This window comes from Zonotrichia leucophrys, chromosome 4 (genome assembly GCF_028769735.1).
Source record: "Zonotrichia leucophrys gambelii isolate GWCS_2022_RI chromosome 4, RI_Zleu_2.0, whole genome shotgun sequence".
In the NCBI taxonomy this organism is placed as follows: Eukaryota; Metazoa; Chordata; class Aves; order Passeriformes; family Passerellidae; genus Zonotrichia; species Zonotrichia leucophrys.
Window position 1 is genome coordinate 46975485 of NC_088173.1, and position 24027 is coordinate 46999511.

General features: G+C 37.8%; 1 long non-coding RNA gene across 2 annotated transcripts; it reads left to right on the top strand.

The window, feature by feature from the left end:
- Positions 1-4302: 4302 nt before the first annotated feature.
- LOC135447438 (uncharacterized) lies at positions 4303-23100 on the top strand. 2 transcript variants are annotated; one of them, XR_010440118.1, is made up of 8 exons: positions 4303-4349; positions 4758-4872; positions 6066-6105; positions 8746-8789; positions 9350-9426; positions 10143-10278; positions 21362-21529; positions 22039-23100. It is a non-coding gene; the product is annotated as an uncharacterized LOC135447438 (long non-coding RNA). The 2 variants fall into 2 exon arrangements; XR_010440119.1 differs by lacking the exons at positions 21362-21529; positions 22039-23100 and adding an exon at positions 12758-13434.
- Positions 23101-24027: the final 927 nt, after the last annotated feature.

The following is a 24027-nucleotide window of genomic DNA, read 5'->3' on the forward strand; positions in this document are numbered from 1 at the left end:
GGCTTGGCCAGAAGCTATTCATGAACCTCCACCAGCTATGTGGTCTTGTGTGCCAGTCACAGCTGGTTTACAACAGTGTGAAAAACTAACAGCTTTGTGCTCAGCTAAAGTGATGGATGAGGTGTAAGGGCTGGCCATTTGCCTGCTGCTGCCAGTGAGTGCGCTTTGTAGAGTTTTAAAACGTGAAGATGGCCAGATTTGTCAGTTTTCTAAACCTTTTTAGCACATTGCACCCAAATTCCTCAAGTGATATGTTGATATGTATTGTGTGTTTGTGATGTGTGTTAATTTTCAGCACAGAGGAGCAGCCAGAAGGAGCAGAAGAAAGCTAGTGTACTTAGTTATTTTCACTCTTGTACCTTGAAAAGGAAATCTGTAGGACCGTAAGAATGTCATAGCCAGCTTTTGCTTGAAGATGCTGGGGATGATCTAAAGTAAGATAAAGGTCTGATGATTGACTGTCCTATTAAGGGCAAATGCTTCAGCATTGTAGTTTAAAAGTGACACCTGCTCCCACAAAACTGAGACAGGGCTTTAAAATGAGATGTGTGTTTAGCCAGAAGCCCAAGAAGGACTAATAGCCTCTGGAATGCCTTGGGAAGGTACAACTCTCACTTTGGTGGAAATTAGTGTAGCAACTTGCTGGTGAAACTGGTTTTGCTTTGATTAGCATTTTGCTTCTGATGATCAGCTTCTTGCTAGGGAGCACAGAGTCTCAGACCTTGGCCTGTAAAATGTTGGACTGGCCTTTCAGAAAGGTGCACGCTCACATGTTTTTCTGCTTTCAAACAACTAATGTATAATTAGCATGCTGACATTATTGGCTGTTGGCTTTTTGTGTCAAGTGACTGAATTATTGCCTGAGAATGTTATGTGCTCACATAGAAACTTTGTACAGTGAAAAGGCAGGAATGCTTTCAAGATGTGATTGCATTAAAAAAACCAAAACAGGTAGTTCATTGCCAATAGGATATGGAGCAGTAACCCTTGCTCCTAAACATAGACAGTAATCTAACCAGAGCTGTAAAAACTGACTTCTTGAACAACTGGTGAAACTTCTAATCCTTCTGGGGAAATAATTGTGTGTTAATTAAGAGCCAGGATTCCATGAGGCTTATTAGCTGTCTAGCTGGATCTGAGAAGCAGAAGGTTGAGCAGAGTTTAACTAAAATTTAGAACTGTTAATTAGTCTGCTTTCTTCCTAGTCTCCTTTCTATTTTCCTGTTTTTGGTTTGTGTAGCACACTTTGAATGACCCGTGAGAAGCTACTGCTACTGTGCTTCTGACATGATAGCTCCCAATTGTAAATGCTGTATTTTTCTAGCTGTGAAAGAATAAAGCTTTAAAAGAGCTTGGCTGCCCTTAGCTACAAGCTGGCTTGTTATGGATGAAGAAATGACAGAAAGTGGAAAAAGCAGGCTGGCTAATCTTGTTAAATTGGCTGAGTAATGTTGCATTCACAATATGTGAACTCCATGCTGCAAGGCACAGATGCTTTAATAAACTTTAGATGACCTGTCTTACTTTAGCACTCTTTACAGGGCTCAGAAAATATTTGATAGGTGCATGGAAACCTAAAAATGAATCCGCCTTCCTTACAGACCTCTGTTTTGGGAGTTAGGGATATGGGAATTTGTGACTGTGTGAAGGTTGTGCTTCCCTGAGGCATGCCTGGGCAAGATAAGGGAGGGAGAGGTAAAACCTGAAAGCTCTTTTATTAGGTTCAAAAGTTTTTTAAACAGCAATTGGAACTGTTTCCTGATTTTTTTTTTCACTTGGATATTATGATTCAGTTTACTTTTTGGTGGGCTGAGGTGAGGGGTATGCTAGCATGCAGTGCAAAACTTCCAAGGATTCTGATAAGATGTGAGATGCACTGAACAAAATAGCTGCTATTTAACCTCAATAGCTCCCGAGAGCCCCAGTGAAAGCATTTTGAGCCTGATGAGTAGGAATGGTTTGAAGGTCTATTGTAAAAGAATTCTACTGGAATTCTCTTTGTTAATTCGTTAATTAACACTTGTCAGAGTCTGCTTTGTATTTCTTACAATGATTACCACTTCATTCTAGGGGTGTAGTTAAGCCCTTGAGCTAATTTGACTTCTGCCTTCAGTCCTCTTATATTTAATGTTCCACTTTTAGATGTTTTCTTGTTCTGCTCATTACAATGTTTATATCTTCCTTTCAGTTTGTAGTATGACTCCACTAGGACATTTGCATCAATATAAATGCATTTGCTTAATACAGATGCACTGGAAAAAGGAATATGCATCAGAATGACTAATCCTGGTAACTTCAATGGGTTCACACCTGTGAGGTGTGCCTGTATTTTAGTTCAGAAGTTTGGTGGGTGGGGCCAAGTGGAAAAGGGCATTAAGTGTGATGTAGATAGCCCTCCAGTTATAAATGGAAAGAGTACTTGGATTTGTAAAAATGTCCTAATCATGCAGAGTAGAGTAGTTGTGCTGTATGATTAGAGCCCTATTGTACCAAGCATTTGAGGGTGATGGGGTTTTTTTCTCAAGTCCTCATTTATTTCCCTGCTCCTTTAAAATACATGCTTGTTTTTTATTAAGAGTAGCCTAAGAATGTCTCTTAAATCTAAATTTGAGGAGCCCCTGAAACAATCAGATGCCTGATCCTAAATGTGAGAGTATAGGCATGCATTAGTAAGAACCCCAAAAGCTGTTACGGAGAGCACTTATTGTGTCATTCTTTTGGCAGTCTTTGAATTCTTCCACTACCAAATCGTGGGTTTGTTTCTTGTTACTACAGTAGCTTTTCTGTCAAATACACAGAACAGCATTCTGATCTGACACCTGCTTGGCAAGAGTTGCTTACTTGGAGCTCAACTACATACCTCTAGTTTAATTTTGAAGTTAAAGGTTTGTTTTATAAAGGCTGATCCTCAGTCACATGCAGATAAGTGTTTTAAGTGTTGGTTTGGACACTAAACCCTCTAGTCTTTAACAGAGGAAGAAAACTACCTTTTAAAAACATAAGTGGACTTATAAGTCCAAACATCTTTTAGTGATTGTGATTTGGAGAGTATACCTGGATAGAAAGAGTTCAGCTCTAAGGCACCTCACCTAATCCTGTTTGCTTGACAAATATCTGTGCATGTGTGCCCTGTTGCTTACTTTGCAGGACCTTTTTTTTTGCTAACTTCCTGTTCTGTTTTACCCTCTGAAAAACTGATGCTGACCTTTGTGACATGTTTGATCTCAGGAGTTTCTCTGCATTGTTGGGATATAATTCATTCCCATTTCCCAGTTCCAGGCTCCTTTATACAAAGTGTAACTGCAGGCAAAGGTACTTCATTGTTTAGAACTGATGCAGTGAGAACAGCACGTTGGTAGGGGCAGTGCACACTGACAAAGGTAATTTTATGATTACAGCTGGGTCAACAAATAAAGCTACAATAAATTTTAATGTTTTGAAGAAATACCTTTATAGTGGTAACAGCTGAGCTGTAGATCTTGGCAGGAAGCAGCTGCTTAGTTTAAAAGATGGCAACAAAAGATTATTTTAACACTGCAGGGGGAAAAATCTTTTTTTGAGAAAAATACTGATAATATGAGTAAGGCACCATTTAGAATGTGTGCAGTTTCTTACCAGAATTTAACAGAAGGAGATGTACAGGTACGGACCTGAATGTGGAACAAGTCTCTAAAACCTTTGGGATAATCTTGAGAAAGACAAAGTAAGTCAGTGTCCTGTTGGTCTGTTATTTTATAGTCCCCAACATTGCAGGATAAGCTTGGCAGCTCCTTTGGGTGGTAGCTGATGTACTTAGTGAGGAGCTGTAGAAAACCATGCACATCTCTATACATGGAGATACTGCTTCTGTAACCACAGAATCACATGGTAGGATGGTTTGGGTTGGAAGGGGTCCTAAATATCTTGTAGTTCCAACCTACAGCATGTGCAGGGACAGCTGCTGTTAGACCAGGTTTCTCAGAGCCCTATCCAACATGTCCTTGAACACTTTGATAGATGGGGCATCCACAGCTTTCCTGGGCAACCTGTTAAGGGCCTCACCAACCTCACAGTGAAGAATTTCTTCCTAATAATTAATCTTAACCTACCCTCTTCCAGTTTAAAGCCATTCCCCCTTGTGTAGGGGGATACAGTATGGGTAAATGAAGGTGGTATAGAATGTAATCTTATCCCCCAACAAGTTGCAGCTGGACCAATTACTAAAGATTAGGAGCCGGCCTGATGTTAACAGGCCACACCTGTAGCCAATAAGAGCAGTGGTATAAAAGAATGGATTGCTGAGAGGAGTTACTGCAAGGTCCAGGAAGAGTCAGTGCTCGGAGGAGCTGCCTATGAGAAACATCAAGGAGGTACGAAGTTCTGGCTATAAAATATGAAATCCCTGCACTATAATGATAATAGAACTCTTGATATATAAGACAACACCCTTGTCCTGCCACTGCATGCCCTTGCAAAAAGTCCTTCCAGCTCTCTTAGCCCCTTTGGGTACTGGAAGGTGCTCTGAGATCTCCCCAGAACCTTCTCTTCTCCAGGCTGAAACCCCACAACTCTGACTTCATTGGAGAGGTGCTCTGGCCTTGTGAGCATCTTGCTGTTCCAGACTTCCACTCTGCATTAATGCCTCCCATCCCCTTCTGCATGTGCTTGGGAGGAGTTTGTGCCTGTTTGGCTGTAGGTCCAGCTGCGGGCTGTGCTTTGAACCACCTAATTCTCTCTGTGTCCCTGAGGTTCTACTGCCTTCTCATTGTCCCGTGCAGCTCAACCACCTGCAGGTTCTCCACCTGGGCCCAGCTCTACAAGCAGGTTTGCTGCCTGTCCCTGCCCCAGGAAAAGGGTCTCAGTGAAGTCTGCTCTGCATTGACCACAGGAAAGGTACATGGTGCACATTTCCCCACTGCTTCAGCCACTCTGGCTGGGCTGGTCTGGAGTTAGTGTTCCCCCTGCTCAGTGTAGCCCCTGTGTGCCCCCATCCCTGCCCCAGAGCAGTTCACCTCAGCAAGGGACCAAACTCTGACTCAGCTCAAGGCCGAGCTTCCTTGAAGCACCTGCAAGGAACTGTATCAAAAGAACAGTATAAAACCAAACTCCTCCAACTTAAAGTGGGTGAAGAAACATGAGGCTTGCTCTCCACACCTCTCTTACCCACTTTAACTAACTGCAGTGGGAAAAAGTGTACCTTCAAAGAGGGTATTAGCACAAGAATCTAGACTGACTGTGAGTGTCCTATTCAAAAACCTGCCAAAGACACTGTGACCTTATTTCTGTAGCCCTGGTGTGTTATTAATTTGCTTGGGATTGTACCCTGTAATTCTCTCTGCTGAAGCAAGCTGAATTTCTGACTCTTTCCCAGCAAATTGAAAGTGCCCTTTTAGGATGTTAGGTAAGGACTGACCCTGTCTGCTTTTCAGGCAGAAAAGAGAAAGGCAAGTTTCATGAGGTAGCTTTTGGGTTTGGCTTGCAGCATTACCCAGATGAAAACCCCATATTCATCTGAAGAGATGGCCTCACATTTCCCAATGTGGGACCTAACAGTGGTGGGCCCCTCTGTCACACAGGGACTATTTTAGGGGTGAAATCTCTCTGCTAAAAGGAGGAGATTAGGATATGGAAGCACACCTTTGTGTACAGCTCTGTGGAGTGTAATCCAGCTTCCTGGAAAGAAAGCAGAAAAATCCTTACAGGTTTGGTATACAGAATAACTGAGCCTGGGTGATCTGACACTTTTTTAACTCTTGCAAGCTGAAATCAAATGAATCATAAAACTAGAAATCCTGGTAAACCGTTTGCTTTGTAATGGTTAAATGGCTTAAAGGTTTTTGAAAAATCAGGAATTTGTGAAGTACAAGGCACCAGTGTTTTATACTGTGGTGAAAAATGCTATATCTCTATCCCAGTTCAGATGAGATAACAGATACATTTAGCCTTTGTGCCTTAAAGCTACAGCATGTGAATGTGTATATAATATTCAAAATATGTGTTCAATAAAAATTGGATTTCACTTAATATCTGCATCAAAGTCATGGATTCATGATTGATAAATTGTTCGCCTTTCTTTCCTGTCCTAGGAGATGTACAGAAGAGAGCCAGTGATGATATGTTGTCAAGGTAAAATGACTTTGCTCAGAAAAGGGGAATATTGGGAGTTCCTGTTTCAATGAATAACATCACTGGAATGTTCACCCCATCAGGCAGCTCAGGAAAACAAGCTTTCAGAAGGTCAGCAGCTTGTGCTTGTAACCTTGCTGCCATTTGTCTGGTAGGATCTCTCTTCATTGTAAACCTGAATGCATTTATTAGGATTGCAAGGAAGAGAAAGTCTGAAGAGAATATTAAAATAGTTGCTGTTGTGCCAGGAAGGAATTGTTTGTTTCGGCAAATAGTGGAGTCCACAGAGCTGTTGAAATGAAAGGTCATTTTCAGACTGTGCAAGAAAATAGGATATTCTTGTTCAAGGAAAGAGGAGAGATGTGTATGTGGGGAAGGGAACATTGTTTCTGTTGTCCTAGCAAAGAATCAAAACGTTTAAAAGTTAACTTTCAATTAAATTTTTTAACCTATAATGACCAAATACTGTGTTCAAGCAATCCTCCAGACAGACACAAGTGGGGTTTCTTTAGCTTCAGGGTTTGTTTTTTTTTTTTCAGCTGAGTTTGGAGAAAGAGGCAGGATGAATGTAAATGCTCTTGTTTAATCTATCAAGTTGATATGAAGTTCACTAAGGCTATTTTTGACTGTGAGGGACTTCTTGAATTGAAGAAGATAAGACACCCCACTTGCACTCTGTTTTAGGACTAGAACTTAAAATTGCAGTGGAGAAAGCAGATATAACTGTTGTGCCCAATTTACTTTAATAGGACTGTGAAGTTGTAGAAGTCTGGTCTTTTGCTGTCAGTGGCAGGAAAAAATCTCAAAAATGTTCTTTGGAAAATATTAAGTTTCCAAGAAGGATATCAAGCTTGGTTGTTCTTTTGGTTTACTTATTTTTTCATATCTATTTATATGTTATTTCTAAGAGTGCAGGAAAAGATTTACAGATAAGAATTGGTGATTATAAATAGATGCCTTTCAGAGTGGGGAAAATAAATTAGTGTCCCCCTTTTTCCCCATGTAGGTGTATGAGGTGTGCCTGCCCATGGCAGGGGATTTGGGACAAGATGACCTTTAAGGGCCCTTCCAAATTAAACTGTTCAATGCTATCTGACAGAAACAACCATGGTTCTACAGAGAATATCTCACATATGTTTATTCTCCTTAAAAAACCCTTTCAGACCTAATTTCTTGTAATCTGCTTTTTATCAGTGAACAAGGAAGAAACCTGCCAGGAAACTGAACCAAAGCAAATTTCTTTCTCAACTTTGCAATGAACATCAAATTTAACAAAGAATGGCCAAATGCTCTTCTTGTGTATATCACCTTTTTACACAATAGCAATTTGACCCCATTAGAAAACTTTTCTTAAACTTATCTGAGGGGGCAGGGGGTTGTCTCTAAAAAAGGGTTCAAGATAGTAAAATTTGGCAGTTAGGCACCAAATATTTCCTCTGAGAACTTTGGTCATACACAGTGCTAGGGGATATGTTGACATCTGGTGCTGTAGTTATATTCAAATTCAAAAGAACATGGACAGAAATCAACAATGAGACTGTTGGTTGCATTGTATTAATAGCACCTGCAGGACAAAAATAAAATCAATGAAATCAAAATGAATGCTAGTTGAAGCACTTCACTTTGTTTATTCATCTGCAGGTGAACAACCTGCTGTTATATCTATTTCCTAGATGCCGTTGCCCTGGATTTATTGATACTCTCACAAAGGGGTGTACCAGAAACCTTGTAATCCTGTAACAGTTTACTTTTATGCTTGAGGCAAGTTCTAAATTGGTAAATGTGAGCGTTTGGGGTGAGAGAGACAAGGCTTGAGTTTCCCAGCAGTGCTGGGAAGGGTGGGCACTGAAGGTGCTGGCATTGCCTCCATGGATATGGGTCGTGCAGAATTAGGCAGGCTCACCCATACTCTGAGGAAGATCATCAGCAAGCTTCATTCTTTCCTTTGAAATGTAAATCATCAGTGTCTCAACCACCTGAATACTAAACCCAGCAGATCAAATGTGTGTAATGCTGGATTCTCTTTAGCTAACCTGTCTTTTGAAGAGTGCTGTTTTGTTTTATTTTCCTCACCATATACTACTCTTTCTGCTGTATTTTGATTTATTCTTTCCAACCTTGTGTTGGTGAATCCTGACAGCCCTGAAAAAGCTTTATTTTGTTAGTAGGTTTTTGTGGGCACACTATACATAAAGGTCACTCAAACACAGATTTGCTGTTCTGCATTTCAGCTTGACACTGTGTGGGTTCCAGATTTCTTATGTAAATGGTGTTAGGATAGTATATTTGTTTCCAGCAAAAAGACAGCGCAATCAATTTTAAAAAGCAAATGGTGCTGCACTAGATCACTCATTTTCCTGGCTAAAAATAGCAAGTACAATGCTGGGAGTTGCTGAATGCTTTCAATCCTCAGTCTAAGGTAAAATTTCAAATTAGGAGTGTTACCTAATTTCGATTTAACAATCTACTGCTTTCTGGCCTTAAGTCTTTTGTTATACGATAAAATAGTTAAATCACAACCCTCTGGAAACATTGGCTGAATATTTCTGAAATTAGCAGTGTATTTTAGAAAAGAATTATAAGGTAAGATTGCAGGAGCTCTTGTTCTTTCTGTTTTTAATTTTTTTTTCTTTCCCCCAGAAATGTGTTTTTCTAACACCTGCTGAGCAAAACAGGATCTCTAGGTCTGTAATAGCCTTTAAACTCCAACCTTTTGGTATGTAAGAGAACCACCTGGCTAATCTTAAGACATTCTAGAATAAATAATGCTTTCTCTCCTGTGGATTAACAGCAACCTTTATAGAGGTTGCATGCATTCTTTCTCTTGAAGGTTATGATGCTAATTTAATTTTTACATTCTTTTCCTCATACTATAAGCACACATAATAATCCCATTTATTTTGTTTATTTTAAAAATACTGAAATGCTAACCACAATATAAAAAGTGGAAAATGCATTGCTTCCATCAGCTTCATTCTGTGTGCTAATGGCGATGAATTTCAAGTTACTCATGCCAACTTTTCTTGGCTGCATACTGCTAATAGAAAAAAGCAGGATTGGTATTGCCTTGGAAGTAAAAGAACTGTAGGTGCTAGGGAAAAAGAAACATTACATAGACTGAATTTTTTTCTCCTTAAATTAATATTATTTTTCTTTTATTAGGCTTTCCTTTTAAAAATGAGCTGTGTTATCAGAAATGTGAATCTTAATTGAGTATTCTTTTGTCTGCCATGATAATTTTTAGTGTGCTGCAATAGTGGCTATACTGCTCTGAAGGTTGTTCTGACTTCAAGTCCTAAGTAAAAGAACTTCTTACAGAGGGTAAGAAAACCTTCACATGTACCATAATTGTCCTTGGATTTCTATACACCTTAAAATACTCAGTAAAGTTTAGTAAAGATTTTTCTTTCCATCTATCATTTTCACGAGGTTCTGTCAAGTTAAAACTTAAAAACTGATTTTTTTTAATATTATTTTTAAGTCTGCAAAAGAAAGCTCGTGAAATGATTGCACAGGTCCAGACACACAGGCCTTTCTTGTTTGGCCCCGGTAGCCTCCATTCTGAATCACTTGCCTGCCACCTTCTCTAGTAAAGCTTTTTTTTGGAGCTGGTCCTTAACTTACTCTTCTGTATTGTGGGTGAATTGGAAAATCTCTTGTGCAATGTTGTGGGTCTACACCAAAGACTGTTGTATTTTCTGAGACCCCAATGAAGGGAGGAAATTATGAATCTGACCCCATGTTCTTAGAAGGCTAATTTATTATTTTATGATCTATATTATATAAAAGAATAATATACTAAACTATGCTAAAGAATAGAGAAAAGATACAGACAGAAGGCTAAAAGAAAATATTGAAAACTCGTGACTCTCTCGAGAGTCTGACACAGCTTGGCCTCTGATTGACCAATGAGTAAAAACAATTCACATGAAACCAATCAAACAATCACCTGTTGGATAAGCAATCTCCAAACCACAATCCAAAGCAGCAAGTCACAGGAGAAGCAAATTAGGTAACATTGTTTTCCTTTTTTTCAGAGGCTCCCCAGCTTCCCAGAAGAGAAATCCTGGCAAAGGGAATTTCCCAGGAAGTGTGACGGTGATAAAAGAGGTGTTCAGGATAGAATTTGGGCTCTGATGCTACACACTCTGTTCCCTTGAGATCTTCCAAGAGGTAAACAAGATACTGAACTTTCAAGGTTAATTTTTCTATTTCTTTGATTCTTAATATACTCCTAATATCACTTTTTCAGAAAATCCATGCACTTTCTTTCCAACCTTGTGTTAACATATTAGTCTCAAACTTGCTTAACAATTCTAAGAGAAAGCAGTAAAGGGAAGCAAAGCATAACATGGTGTTTGAACTGGGATGGCAAACACAAATCACCATGAATATTCATGTGAAGGAGACTTAGTCCTTTTTCATTTGATGTTTTTATTTTGCTTTTTTCTTAATCTGACAGTGTGTTGCTTATGAAATTATCAGAATAAGTGCAAAACTTTGTATTTATATGTGTTTCAAGTAAACTTGGGATGAAAATCCTATTTAAAATAATGTCAGGTACAACAATAGCAAAATTAAAGTGTGGAAATCTGATTATGCCAGTTAAACAAAAGGTTTTTACCCTTTATTTATTTATTTTTTAACCAACAGCACAATAGTGGCTCCTATTGATTTGTACTCTGGTGCCAGACATTATTACTGCTAAAATATAGTCCATGTAAAAATCAATGCATGCATACTATAGTACATTAATTACTCTATAGTTTTTCTTCCCAGCTAGGTACTTACTGTTTCAATATTAGGTCTTCACATGATAGAGATCTAATGAACCTTTCTTCTGTAATCCATTATATATTACTGCTGCAGATGTAGAACTGATTTGCTCACAAATCAGTGAGCAAACTTCAAAATTCAAAAGTTTTGTGATATTGTTGCCTCCCAGGTTTTGAAATTTTTCGGCTTGTTTAAAGACAAAATCTAAAATCCCAGAAAATAATTGCTACAGGATCAGATGAGCAAGTAGAATGTACATGTGGCTGAAATGAGGAGCTACTAAAATTTATCATTAAGAAAAATATATTAGTTTGTATATTAAACTGTGGATATGCTTTTTTCTGTATCCATGCTTTATTATTAACTCCACCAGAATAGAGTAGACAGATATACAATTTACGGGTTTTGCTTTTAAGTGAGTGGCCTCCTTTTACAGAGTTCTCTTTGGAGAAATCATCTTGCATTAATGCTTGTTTTTTTACATCAATCTGTAATACTTTTGAAGAAGTTTGTAGTGTTTCAGATGGGCATAAAAAGCAATTCATGAATGTACACAAACTGAAAAAATGTATTAAAGAAGCAAAATATCTTGCTTTCCTGTAAATAGCTGCCCTCTCAAGAAGTCAGAAAATGTGTTGCTTAGGAATACAGCTGGAGTTAAAACAAGTAATCAAAACATATTTCCCTTTTCTGAAATAAATGTAGATGGAGGTGATTTTAACTTGGAAATAACTGCAACTTAAAAACACTCTGCTGCACAGACCCTAAACCTGACGTGTTTAAATCTTGTTAAGCCCATTTTTTTCTGATGTGAGTGCTTTGAAGCTCAACTTATACATTTTAAATTTGACTTAACTCTTTGAGCACCTGGCTCACTCGCACATTTTACTGTGACATGAAAATTTTTTGAATGATGCAGCACAGTTCATAATGTTCTTTGTGTGCCCTGATGTGATTATTCAAGAACTACATATTGAAAATGTTTTGTGAAGCCTTACTAACGGAAGATGCTTACTATAAAAAAATTGATATAAAATTTTTTAGGAAATAGAAAACATGGATTTCATTTTAAGGCATTTCACAGCTGTACTTATTGCAGAATCCCAATATACAACCAGTGTGATGTGCTCAGTTTGAGCACTACCAGCATCAAACACTGAGTATTTCTGTTGTTGAGTTACTTCTCTGCACCTTATGTTTTAGCTTTCTGGTCTAGCTAATCTTGCTGGGGGTATATTTGTAGTAGATTTTGCTCGTTCTTACACTAATTGATGGCTTAGGGTTAATATAAGTATGTTGGAGTTTTTGGGCTTTGGCTTTGGATTTTGTGGTTTTTTTAAGTCCTGTCATAGTTTTTATTATGTTCTGGGGTTTTTTTTGCCACTGGCTATAGCTGAAATTCCCTACACTTGAATGATCAACAAGTTGCTAATCAAGTCTTCATTAGGTTATCTTTTTTCTTTTGGAGTTTTTGTACTAAGTTTAGAAAGAGTAGAAAAGCAATTTCTAATGAAGAAAACTGACCTGGAATGACACTAAGACCTAGGTGTACTGCATATGTGATTCATCAGCACATTATATAATTTTTCTTCTAGAGGTGTCTGCACTTGTGCATTCTTTCTCTCAAAGTCAGCGGCATTCTTAGTAATGCCTTTAGTGCAAGCAACTTGTTAGCATCTTCCCATTAAAAGAGTTGTGCTCTTAAACAGTTCTTAATTCTGAAAACTCTGAAATGAGTTTTTAGAATTAAGTGCTGTAGGTGATGACCAGTTATGTCCCTAAATTAGATGTGTAACTACTGTGTTGTCATATGACATAGAAGTAGCAGATGGATTTTTTCAGGAGTAAAATTCAAACTACTTTCCTTGTATTTCAGTCCTTTCAAGCTGTAAAGGAATCAGAATTAAGTTGCAAAGAGCATTTTCTCTGAACAGCTCTTGGAGCCTAAAATCCTTCAGTCCATACTTGCTCACCAGGAAGCATTGTATGAACAGGTTTCTTCACACAAGGTCTTGAGTTTGGTCTTGGCAAAGAGGACAGGATCTTAATTCCCATTTTATTAGACTAAGTCTGTCATTAAGTCACATGAGGAAGTAATATGTGCTGTCAAGTTCTCTTGAAAATATTAAAAGAAGAGTGGGAATTACTGAAAGGCATCACAGTCCTTCCTTATTGGGCACGTAATGAGATGAAACTTCTTTGAAAAGTAGTAAAGAGGAGAAGAGGGTTTAAAGTACAGCTTTTAAAAATGTATAATGATGTCTATATTTTTCTTTTTGATCTATGGCTGATATAATCAAGTATATTCCCATACAAAGCAGACTAGAAACTCACTTGAAAATGGACAATAATATTTTTTTCAGATAACAGGCCCTAAAAGGCTGAATTTTGAGTTTTTAAAAATAACAATTAGAAAAAAATAAACCAAATCATTTCAAGAAAGGTTTGCAGGTGAAATATTTTTTTATGCTTCATATAATGGAAGACAGGTGGGAGGAGTTGTGGTCATCTGAATTGGGATTTTTCTGCAGTGCAGTTGTGTGTCCTCATAACAAGATCACAGATTCAGAATGTGAAATTATAGATTAGTTATGCATATTTGAAATCTGTTTAAGAGACTTGCTAAGCTCTAAATTGTGGTGGAGTTGTTTCAACAATAATTCAGAATTAATTTGCAGAGTTTATGAAAGCTGAAGTTGACACAGACACCATGAAAACAAAGTGCTAATATCACAGTGTACGACATTTTTAGTTAGAGAGTTTATAATTTTGACAGTGGATTTAGAGTTTAAATCTACATTTTCAGTGTTTTTCCATAGGTATGTTTGTTCATCTCTACCTCAAATAAATATAGTCACTAAGTAGAGGTGAATTTATTCTAGGAGTAAGAATGAATTTCAGCTCTTTTTTCATCAATGGCAAATAGCAATTGGGGTTTTTTTTAAGAGGAGAATGAATTTGAAGACACTTCTATTATCTGATAAGAGTATAGTTTTGTGAATGGTATTAATCTCCCCACAGGTTCAATATTTGTCTTTTGAGTCCATGAAGACTCTTTATGCGTTTTGAATGATGGCTCACATTGATTACATTAAACTGAATAAAATGACATCCTCAGTATTGTGCCTATCTCCTCCCTCTACCTTTCACTGACTCTACAATTTTCAATTAAGTTGCAGTCTGATATAATATTTTTAAAGCTCCCTTTTAGATATTGCCATAGTGAACTGGATCATTCCTTCTTGTTGAGCAAGGAAAACGTTAATCTGTGAAGAGAGATTTTTTAAAATATGTATGATTTGAGTAAAACAGACATTGTCTAGCCATATTACAGGCACTCACAAATGTTTAATTTTGATTATCTTTGCTTTCAATTCACCTATTTTTCTTTTAAATTGCAGTTGTATTGTTTGGAGATTTGAACGTATAATTAGATTTCTCTCACAAAAGAAAAACTGGATTATATTTCTTGATGGTAGGCTCTCCATGGAACTACATCACAGAATTACAAGGTTGGAAAAGACCTTTAAGATAATGAAGTCCAACCCATGCCCCAGGACCTCAAATAAATCATGGTAGTGAGTGACACATCCAGTCTTTTTTAAACACATCCAGAGATGGTGACTGCACCACCTCCCTGGGCAGAGCATTCCAGGACTTTATCACTCTTTCCATAAAAAACTTTTCCCTACATCCAATCTATATTTCCCTTGATATATTTTACATTCCATTGCATAATTGTACATATAATTTAGTGTAAAGTCTGAAGGCTGTCATATAATGCCAACATGACCACAGCCTCTGCTGGCCTGATCAGACTGCATGGTCTAAGCAGTCACACCTGAGACAGCACTGCAGAAAATTACTACAAAAGGGAAAAAATAGAAAAAAAAGGGTTTGACAAACCAGTGTGTAGGCTTTTGTAGTACCTCCCTTCTTAAACTTTTCCAAAATTCAAAAGAATCCACTTATTTTTATCCCAAATTATTTCTTCCCATGTGTTCTTTTTCCTTTCTCCCTGTCAACACTTCTGCTTTGATATCACTTGATCCATGGGGTTTTGGAAGTGGTTTTTTTTGTGTCATTGTGGCCCATTTTGTTTACTGCATCAATGGCTTTGCTATTAATGAAGTGGTGTGGCTGGGGGGGAGTTCTTGAATGCTGATTATTCCAACAGGCATCTACACATAGTGAAATAATAAAGCATCTGGGAAGTTTCAACTTGAACTGGCATTTTAGAATTTATTGATGTTTGTACTCTATTACTTGCTTGGAAGATGAAAGAACTGTTAATTTCTGAGGGGTTAGATCTTTTTGTGGTTAATTAAAGCAGAATAATTGAGTTCAGTTGATATGAAATTGTTCAGTTTAGTTGGTGGTCTGAACAGCTCATTCAGGGTTTTATGGCCTGGTACTTGGAGTGTAAGAAAAGAACAAACAGGAATTTGCTGGGTCAAAAAGCATGTGGAAATAGAGGTATAAATTCTGAAGTATATGAACAAGTACTTCTCAGTTCTCAAAGTAGTCCCTAGAAGGAGCATGTTACAAAACTTGATGTGTTTTATGAGTCCTAGGGTGAGGATTATTTCTACTTATTGTTTCAGCTATTTACAAAATTTTATACAGTTTCCTCATTTTTTTTTAGAGCTTTTTTTTGGTTACCCCCTCCCCTTCTGATCTCATGGCTAACATGTTTATCCCTTGCTGTGTTGGCAAATAACTGCTCAGCAGGCAAATGCCTAATGCAAGAATGCTGCAGAAATTCAGGCTGATGACTCAGGTCTCCACAGGACAGCACTTTCTCCCCTGTCACTGCTCAGTGACAATTGATAGTCTACTCTCAGAGAAGAATTACACTCTCCTGTATCATTGCTGGACGATGGAGGGTTGGGTTTTAATGGGATTCTGTTGCTGTGGGAGAATGGTCATCTGTAACTCTTAGCATAAAAGGAAAATAAGGATTTCCTCATCGGTTGTCTTACTAAGAAGTGGGGACGCTGCACAGTTTTTGTTTCTCATTTTGCGATAAAACCTCAAGGGTTGTGGAAATTTAAAAAAAACGTCCTATAGATGCATAATGGTTTGGGGTTTTTTTATCTCCCTATTGCACTATTTTTGGCTGAGGACAGAAGATTGACTTGTGAGCGACAGAGCAGTAAACATTGTTTATACATCCTGCTGAGACTGAAAGATTCCTCTTTGATCACTTCAGATGGAAGGAGTGATTGAGAGAGGCCTCCCCATGTTGGGGTGGAGTTTTCATGTCTTGCATCCACATTTTGCTCTGGAACTTTAAGAGGGTAATGGAGTAGCAAATTAGCCTGTATTTATCTTGGATTTATGTCTTTTACATGCTAATATATACCTCAGAACATCACAGTCCTCTGTTGGAGTATGTCTTGCCATGAATAATTAGTACTATCAATGTCAGGATTTTGTTACTAATACAGTCTTGTTGCATTTGGTCATTGAGACATAAAAATATTTCCAAACTCATGTTATGATTTGATTTATCCTTGTTCTTGGATTGCAGGCTTTTACCAGTGGTGCCTGAGGCTTGCTGGGTTAAATGATGTCTGAGGAAGGCTTTAGCATTTCACTGCTTGACTGCTTTATTTGGAATTAAATGAGCTTAATGATACACTATTATGGGTAGTGATGAGCAAAATAGAACTACAGTGTACAACACTGATTAAATTACTGTATTTTTCTTAAATTGAAGTTCTACATCAAGATTTATAAGTTGATTAATGTTAGTCATGCATGAAAGCCTGTCTGAATTAGATTCCCAGTGTTGCTATAGGTTATGCTTAGAGAATTCTGATACGTGTATAATCTTTGAGGTCATCTTCAGTAAGATCTGATGCAAGTAAATTAATAGGGAAGAGGTTTGAATTCCACTTTTTTCTCCACTCCAAAACATTTAGGAAGGATGCAAATATTGCCACTGTCAAAGTTATACATGTGTTATAAAATATGCACTATTGATCCTCTCAAAGTGCCAGGTGTGGCTGGTTTGTGTGGTTCAGGGCTTGTAGCAAGGATATTAAGATCATTCAGGTGCTGTATGTTCATGACCTTAATAAACACATGACAGCTTTTATTATCTGAGGTTTCAAACCCCAGTGTGAAGAGGGGAGGGATGGTGCTAAGTGAGGCAGAAACTGGAAGGGATTGAGCGATTGCTTGTTTGCTTTGCTTATTTGTTACAACACTACTCAAGCATAACTTTCTTCATGACCTTTTAAATTATTTGGTACTTGATGATGTACTTCATTTGAGAGTGTGTCTCTAGCCTTGAGATTAAAGTGGTCATTGCAAAGGAATTTTGATGTGCAGGCAGTTAATAGATTTTGATTCTGTGGAAATGCTGTGGGGCAGCTCAGTCATTTGGTTTTTGACACTGGCTGCATTGTGACACTCGAGTTTTACTGGATTAAAGCAGCTGAAACTTGCTATGTGTTGACTGCTATTTCCTTTTTAGTGTTACTCCTACTGAACAACAGGTTTTAATTCTGTTAATGCATGGCAATACTGTATTTTGGATTTGTAAATCACTTTTTTGGATATATAGAAAATCTATTTTGTTTCCTGCCTATGAATCTTTTGTGGGTTGAGTCTGACTTTTAAACTTCACTTCAAATTTTCTTTGAATATACCTACATAATTCTTGATTATATCTTACTTGCATGCAATTTATTTCAGACATTCCCACTATTAGCATAGGTACAGATAATTATGAGCCAGCTAACTCAAAGAAAGGAATGGATATGTGATAATTTACCTTTCAAAAAAGTCTTCTATTCTTCTCCTAAAGCTTGCACTAATAATTTCCTCTTTCAGGAAGGGAGAATTATTTTTTCTTTGTAGCTTTTTTTTCTTATTAAGAAACAATTTCCAATTCTATAGCTTATGGAGTTCCCATTAGTATATGAGCTAATAAAATAGGTATTGTTTCTTTTCAGTTGTAGTGTCATTTCTGTAATCAGCTATGCATTCCCATCTAATGGCTATTTTTTTTTTTTGAAGATCACATGAGAAAGATTTGTTGAGTGGAGGATCTGTTTGTGAAGTCCCCGTTGAGACTGAAATTTCAGTAGAGTTTCCTGAATACAGAGATCTATTAGAAAAATGCTGACCAATATATTGCAAATATAGTTCCCTAGTAAAATGCTGAAAATACCCTACATGCTGCTGCACGCTCTTGTTGGCATTTGTACAAGTACAGTTTACAAGGGGAAAAAGGAATCTGTCACTTTAAGATATTACTTCCAAGAAATGCAATAACTAACCTTTTTCAACACTTGGGAAGAAATGCAGATAGCAGTTAAGTCATCTCAACTGTGGTAACAACTGAGACACACCTAAAAAATAAATCTCATTCAACTCTAAGGTGCCTAATTTTGACATTATAGTTTCAGAGCATCACATGGAGAACAGCACAGAGCTGAATTTAATTGCCTTGTGTTGGAAAAGGCTGCTACAAGATACTCTGGAGCAGATTGCCCAACAGCCTTAAACACAGCATAATTCCTCTCACAGAGTGGGTGGGAAATACCATCACTGCTGACATGATTGTGTTTTACACTTGGTTTGCACATATGCAGGTGTTGACATAAGGTCCAGAGCAAAATAAAGGATGGTGTCCTAAAAAGTAGTATAAAGAGAAATAAAATGTTCAGCATGTATTAGGTAATTGCAGAGCTAGGAGTGTAGGACAGGTAGCTTCTCTGGTTGAATATGAAGTCTGACTTTGTTTATAACATAACAAAGCACATCACTTTTTCAATATTAATTTAGTGTGCACGAGTAAAAAAGTGTAGTTTACATGACAACCGATTTTTGTTAATGTTTTCTTTAAGGGAGGACAGAAGAGATCTGGATTCATACTGGTTCTCTACTATAAATCAGATTAGTCTTGCTCTAATTGTTTTCTTTTTAATGTTCCTTTCTTGAGGTCATCTGACTTCTGCTGTTTTAAAATCACTGAGAGGGTGAACTGCCTTCTGTCTTGATCTCTTAGTTTCTCTTTGTAATAGATACTTTATAGAAAACATAGTTATCTCTTCATTTGGCTATTAAAATTCTGTTAACTTTGAAAATATAACATTTAAATATCAGAAATGGGAGTGAAACTTTGAACTGGTATGGTGTGGCTTTAACTTTTTAATTAAAAGTATACTTTCACCAAGTTTAAAACAGTAGGTAAACAGTACTTAATAAACTGGGTGGCCAAAACTGCTATTGGGAAAAAAAAAAAGCATAACAAAAAGATTATTTTTTTTTTCTTTGAGGGCTTCAAATTCAGATTATTTACCAGTAAATGTTGATCAAGTCAGCCACAGCGGATTGCTTAGACTTTAAGCAAGCCTTCCCAGGCCAGCATCTTGGCACTCAATAGTCTCAGGTCTGGTGATCACCAACTCACATCCCCCACACCAAAAAAACCCCACCTTGCACAAAACCATATTTTATGTATGTCTTGCTTCCTCAGTGGTGAGAAGACCACGCAGAAGGTGTAATCAAGAGACCTGGGACAAAAGAAGGGGTAGCAAACAATCCTGAGTCAGAGTTCAGTATTCTGTTGCCTTTCAAAGAGGCCAAGGGAAAGAACAACCAAACATTGAAAGAAACTTCAGATCACAAGTTCATTAATTATGAAAGCTAAAGAATAGATAGCACACACTTCAGTGAAGGTGCAATGATCAGTACACTCCATGACGTGTGCACAATGCAAATTGCCTTGAACCCTGTGTGAGAAGTAGTGAGCTGTTTTTGAGGAAAAATAATGAATACACTTTAGAAAGGTAATGACATGCCTATACATCACTGAAACAGGAGGCAGAACACAAAACAAATTAATGATTATTTGTAAACCTAATAAGGAAATGTCAAGGACAGCTAGTGCACCAGAGAGTATATGAATGGGAATGGAAGAAAAGGGAAAGCCAACTAAGAAAACTATAGGAGAATTACTAGTAATTACTGTAATGATCATTATAACTGTATGTAAAGACAATTAAAGATTAACAGAAAGACTAACAACTCCCGGTTTGGTAATATTCAGGATGTTTGTCAAAAACTTATATGTTGTAGTTTGCAACTGTCCAAAAAGGACCTTTCAGAGAGTGAAAGTATGGAAAGAGAAAAAATCCTTTGTGAACCTTGGTTGCTTGTGTGGATGTGGAACCACCCAACCTTGTGCAAAACTATTTATTGTGAAAAAAAATAATTCTCAAATACTAACCTTAAGGTAAGTCTACTTTATGAAGGTTTTTTATTTTTTGGCCAATGGTCGAGGCACTGTTTTAAAATGTAAAAAAAACCCTTGCAAAACAAAAGTCATATCTTTTCTTATTCGGAGGAAATGCTGTGTGTTCTGCTACTGCACATGGTGGAGTATCTCTGATCTCTCATGTCTCAGGCTTCTTGGGAGAAGAAGAGAGCAAGGAATAGTTGCCAAGACTGGAAATCCGTATACACTTCCTCTCTTGTGTTTCTTAAAAATCCTTATTTTACTGTGGAGCCTTGCTTTTGGGAGGGGACCCAAAAGAAATGCTTTTGCATTGGGAGAACTACATTTCTTTGCAAGTGTAGCCTTCTCAGGGAATGGACCAAGTTTTGCAGTCTTCTAAAATAATATTAAAAAGAAAATGATATTTTAAGACTGCTTCATTTTGTCCTCACCAGAGAGCATTTTCTTCCCCATTTAAAATCACAAAGTTTGTAAACTTTATCTTTTCTGCTGTAATATAAATCTTTAATAATGAGGTGAGAGAATTTTTGCAATTTGTCTGTTTTCAGCCCCAAATTTTGACTGGCTCTGCTTGTAGCCTAATGAAATTCAAATAGCTGGACTGAAGGTTAGAAGGGCGATGACACAAGAAGCTGATATTAATAATGTATGTGAGCAAATAGACTTGCAGCAGCAGTTCCAACAGTGTGGAACAAGTTACAAAGAGAGGTCTGTCTCAATATGACCTGCACTAGAAAACAGGATTGAAACTCAAGGTCTGCAAGTTCCAAAACACAGCTTTCCTGTCTGCTGAGCTCCTGTCTAGTAAAAGCCATCCCCCGCTGCGCAGCAAATGCCCACATCATTTCATGACAATCTGGCCAAATAAGCAGTTACAGATTTTCTCCCTTCTGAAGCTGTCAGCCTTACCAAGTGTGATGTGGGACTGAATCAGTATCTGTGCTTGGTCATTTGTCACAGTGGAAATAACCAGTTTTTGTACTGGTTTGGTGACAAAGCAATAGTAAAATATGCAAGCTAAATTACCCCATGCTCCACCTCGTGTTTATGCTTCCTTAGCACAAAAGGATTTGCAGTTCCATTAATTGAGCATGGATTTCCACCTGGCTAAATGAACATGAAATACAATCCCAAGACCTGCATGCTGCTTTAGGTACTTTATTATTAATAATACTTGTTTCTTTTCAGATAAGGATTTCCAGCTTCCTGTTTTGTTTATCCTAGAATCTGTCAATGACCTGAAAGGAGGATAATCTTGTCTGTCGTCTTCTCTCAAAAGTCCAAGAAAAATGAATGCATCAGATAAAGCTCATGTCTTACATGATTGTTTTTATGTCAAGTTTTGGATACACCCATGCCATTTTTTGGATATTTTCAGCTGAGGATTCATTGGTAAGATTGTCTTCAAGTCTTCTTAAACTCCCCTCCTGCTCGTGCTGCCCACTCCTCCACCCCTCAGAATTTGTTTATGTCAATTTTTCTTCCAAACACCTGACAAGTGTCTTATATAGTGAATTAAGATAAAATGGTAATTTTGAAAGACCTGAATTATTTAGCATACTTTGCATTTTGATAAAGTGCTTCAGAGATTATGAAAAAGTTGGCATTTACTGGGGCAAGCCTAGAAATTAAGTGATGATCTTTATTGGTGGGCAACCATTTATCAGCCAGCTTCAATGGTTTCCAGAGTTTATAAAGTGACAAATCGAGCCAATTCTTGCACAGATAACACTTGAGCAGAGTATTTAGTCACTGTTGTCAACTTTGATCCATCAGATTTTGATGCAGGTAGTTGATCTGATGGTAAGCGCAGCCTGTCTTTTGTTTATAGGCAAAAAGATATTATAGTCATCCATGGCAGCATTCTCCCAAAAGCTTTGTTGGTTCTTTTTGTTGCTCAGTGGATTTATGAGGTCTCTCTTGCTACATCATCCTCCTGACTCAGCAGAATCTGCTGTGAAAATGAATGATGTTGCACCAGAATAGACTCTGACCCGAGAACAGCCTTGCATTGTGTGCCACCAAAAGAGCAAGTGTAGTCTCTGAATGCTTTGAGCTATGCAATTTCTTCAGCAGTACTCCTGTTACTCTGTGCCCCTGGAAAGGACTGGAAGAAGATTATCTGCCTTTCACAGAAGAAAGCATTACAAGTATCAAATGTGTGCTGTTCTCTTGGTGACGTGATTTGGCTGTTCAACCCTGACTGCGAGATGCCTGCCCCTGCGGATGTAAGTAATCTTTTTCAAACAGTCAAAGTTAGATCACCAATTTCCCTGCACTAAGTGGTTTATCACCAATTAAAATTTTCTGGAGTGTTAGCAGCATCTTATAAAAAGTAACTTGTTCTGGTATGTGTGCTGCTACTCTCATGCTAGACAGTTCTTTGGTAGCTAAGCCACCACTGAAGGAGAGGAGACAAGTCACTCTTTATCTCATCCCTGAGTTTATAGTTACTTTAATCCTGGAAAGATGCTTGCTTATTTGCCCAAAGGCAAAAGGCAAGCAGGGACTAGCATCTGGATTTGCTCAGGCCACTAACAAGCAGTCCCCATTTAAAAAAAGGTACACATGTCCTCCTGGTCTGTCTTTGTTGTCCTCTCCTAACAGACTTCAGCACATTTCCTGCCCTCTGGGGAACTGACTGGGCAGATATGTCATTGCATTTAGCATGTGCTGTGCTGAGATCATAAATCCTGCTGAGAGGAGCCTTCAAAGCTCAGGTGAAGCAACTCACTCAGTATCACTACCCAGAATTTGGGGATCTTGCTGGCCTGCACTTCAGCCCAGTGCATGGACAGAGGGAGTGTATTAGAGGCATGCTTTCAGCTTTTCTTGCATAAGAGAGCTGTTTCAGGGGTTTTTTGGAAGTAGCTCTGGTTCAGCAGTAGCTCCTCAGGATCAGGTGCCATTTGCAGGGAAGGGGTGAGAAGCAATACTTGCTTGGGATGTGGGAAACACAGGAACCATTAGCTTTCAGTGGTTTCTGAACCATTCTGCCCTTCACTAGTCATTCTTGATGTTGTTTTATTATTTATCTTTGTTAACTTGCTTCATTACTCTTGTATTTTCTCACTGCCGGTCATTTAAAAATGTTTTCATTCACGGAAAACGAAAATAAATTCTGAATTCTTAATGTAACCTTTCCTAAACTAAGGAGCCAGTCATGGGATACAGCTCTCAAAGCATCTTTAAAGATTTCTCTCCTGCTGCCCTGCTGCTGTCCTTGCTCTGATGTTTATTCTGTTGGTGAGGTTGAAGCCTCATTATCACTAAAGAGTGAATCTCAGAGTTTATGATAAATAATTTCGTGAAAACCTCAGGGCAGCAATAAACAAAAAAGAAAGCAGAATATTAGGGCTTGTTGAGAAACAAACAACAAAAGAGTACATCATGTACTAATCCCAGGTTTGCCTGCCTTTCATTGGATACCATATGTAGCATTGGTTCCTGCTGATTTGAAAAGGATATAGCAATAGCTTCAGAGAGGGACAGCAATAAACTGTAAAGCTATCCTCCAGTTTCTGTTTAAGGAACAACCAAATGTGGAAAAACAGTTTCACAGTTGTAGAGAAATGATAGACAAAAATTGCATATGGGTTCAGAGCATATTTTTTGAATCCACATGCATTTTTTTCTTTTCTTTTGTTGAGGGTCATTAAAGGATAATATTTTCTCACATGTAATGAAAAAATTCCCTACTATGAGGGTGGTGAGGCACTGGCACAGGTCACCCAAAAAACCTCATCCTGTAAATATTTAAGGGCTAGTTGGACAGGATTTTGAGAAACCTGGTCTAGTGGAAGGTGTACCTGTCTATGATGGCAGGGCTAGAACTAGAAGATCTTTAAGGTCCCTTTTAACCCAGACTATTCTATGATTCTGTGATTTAT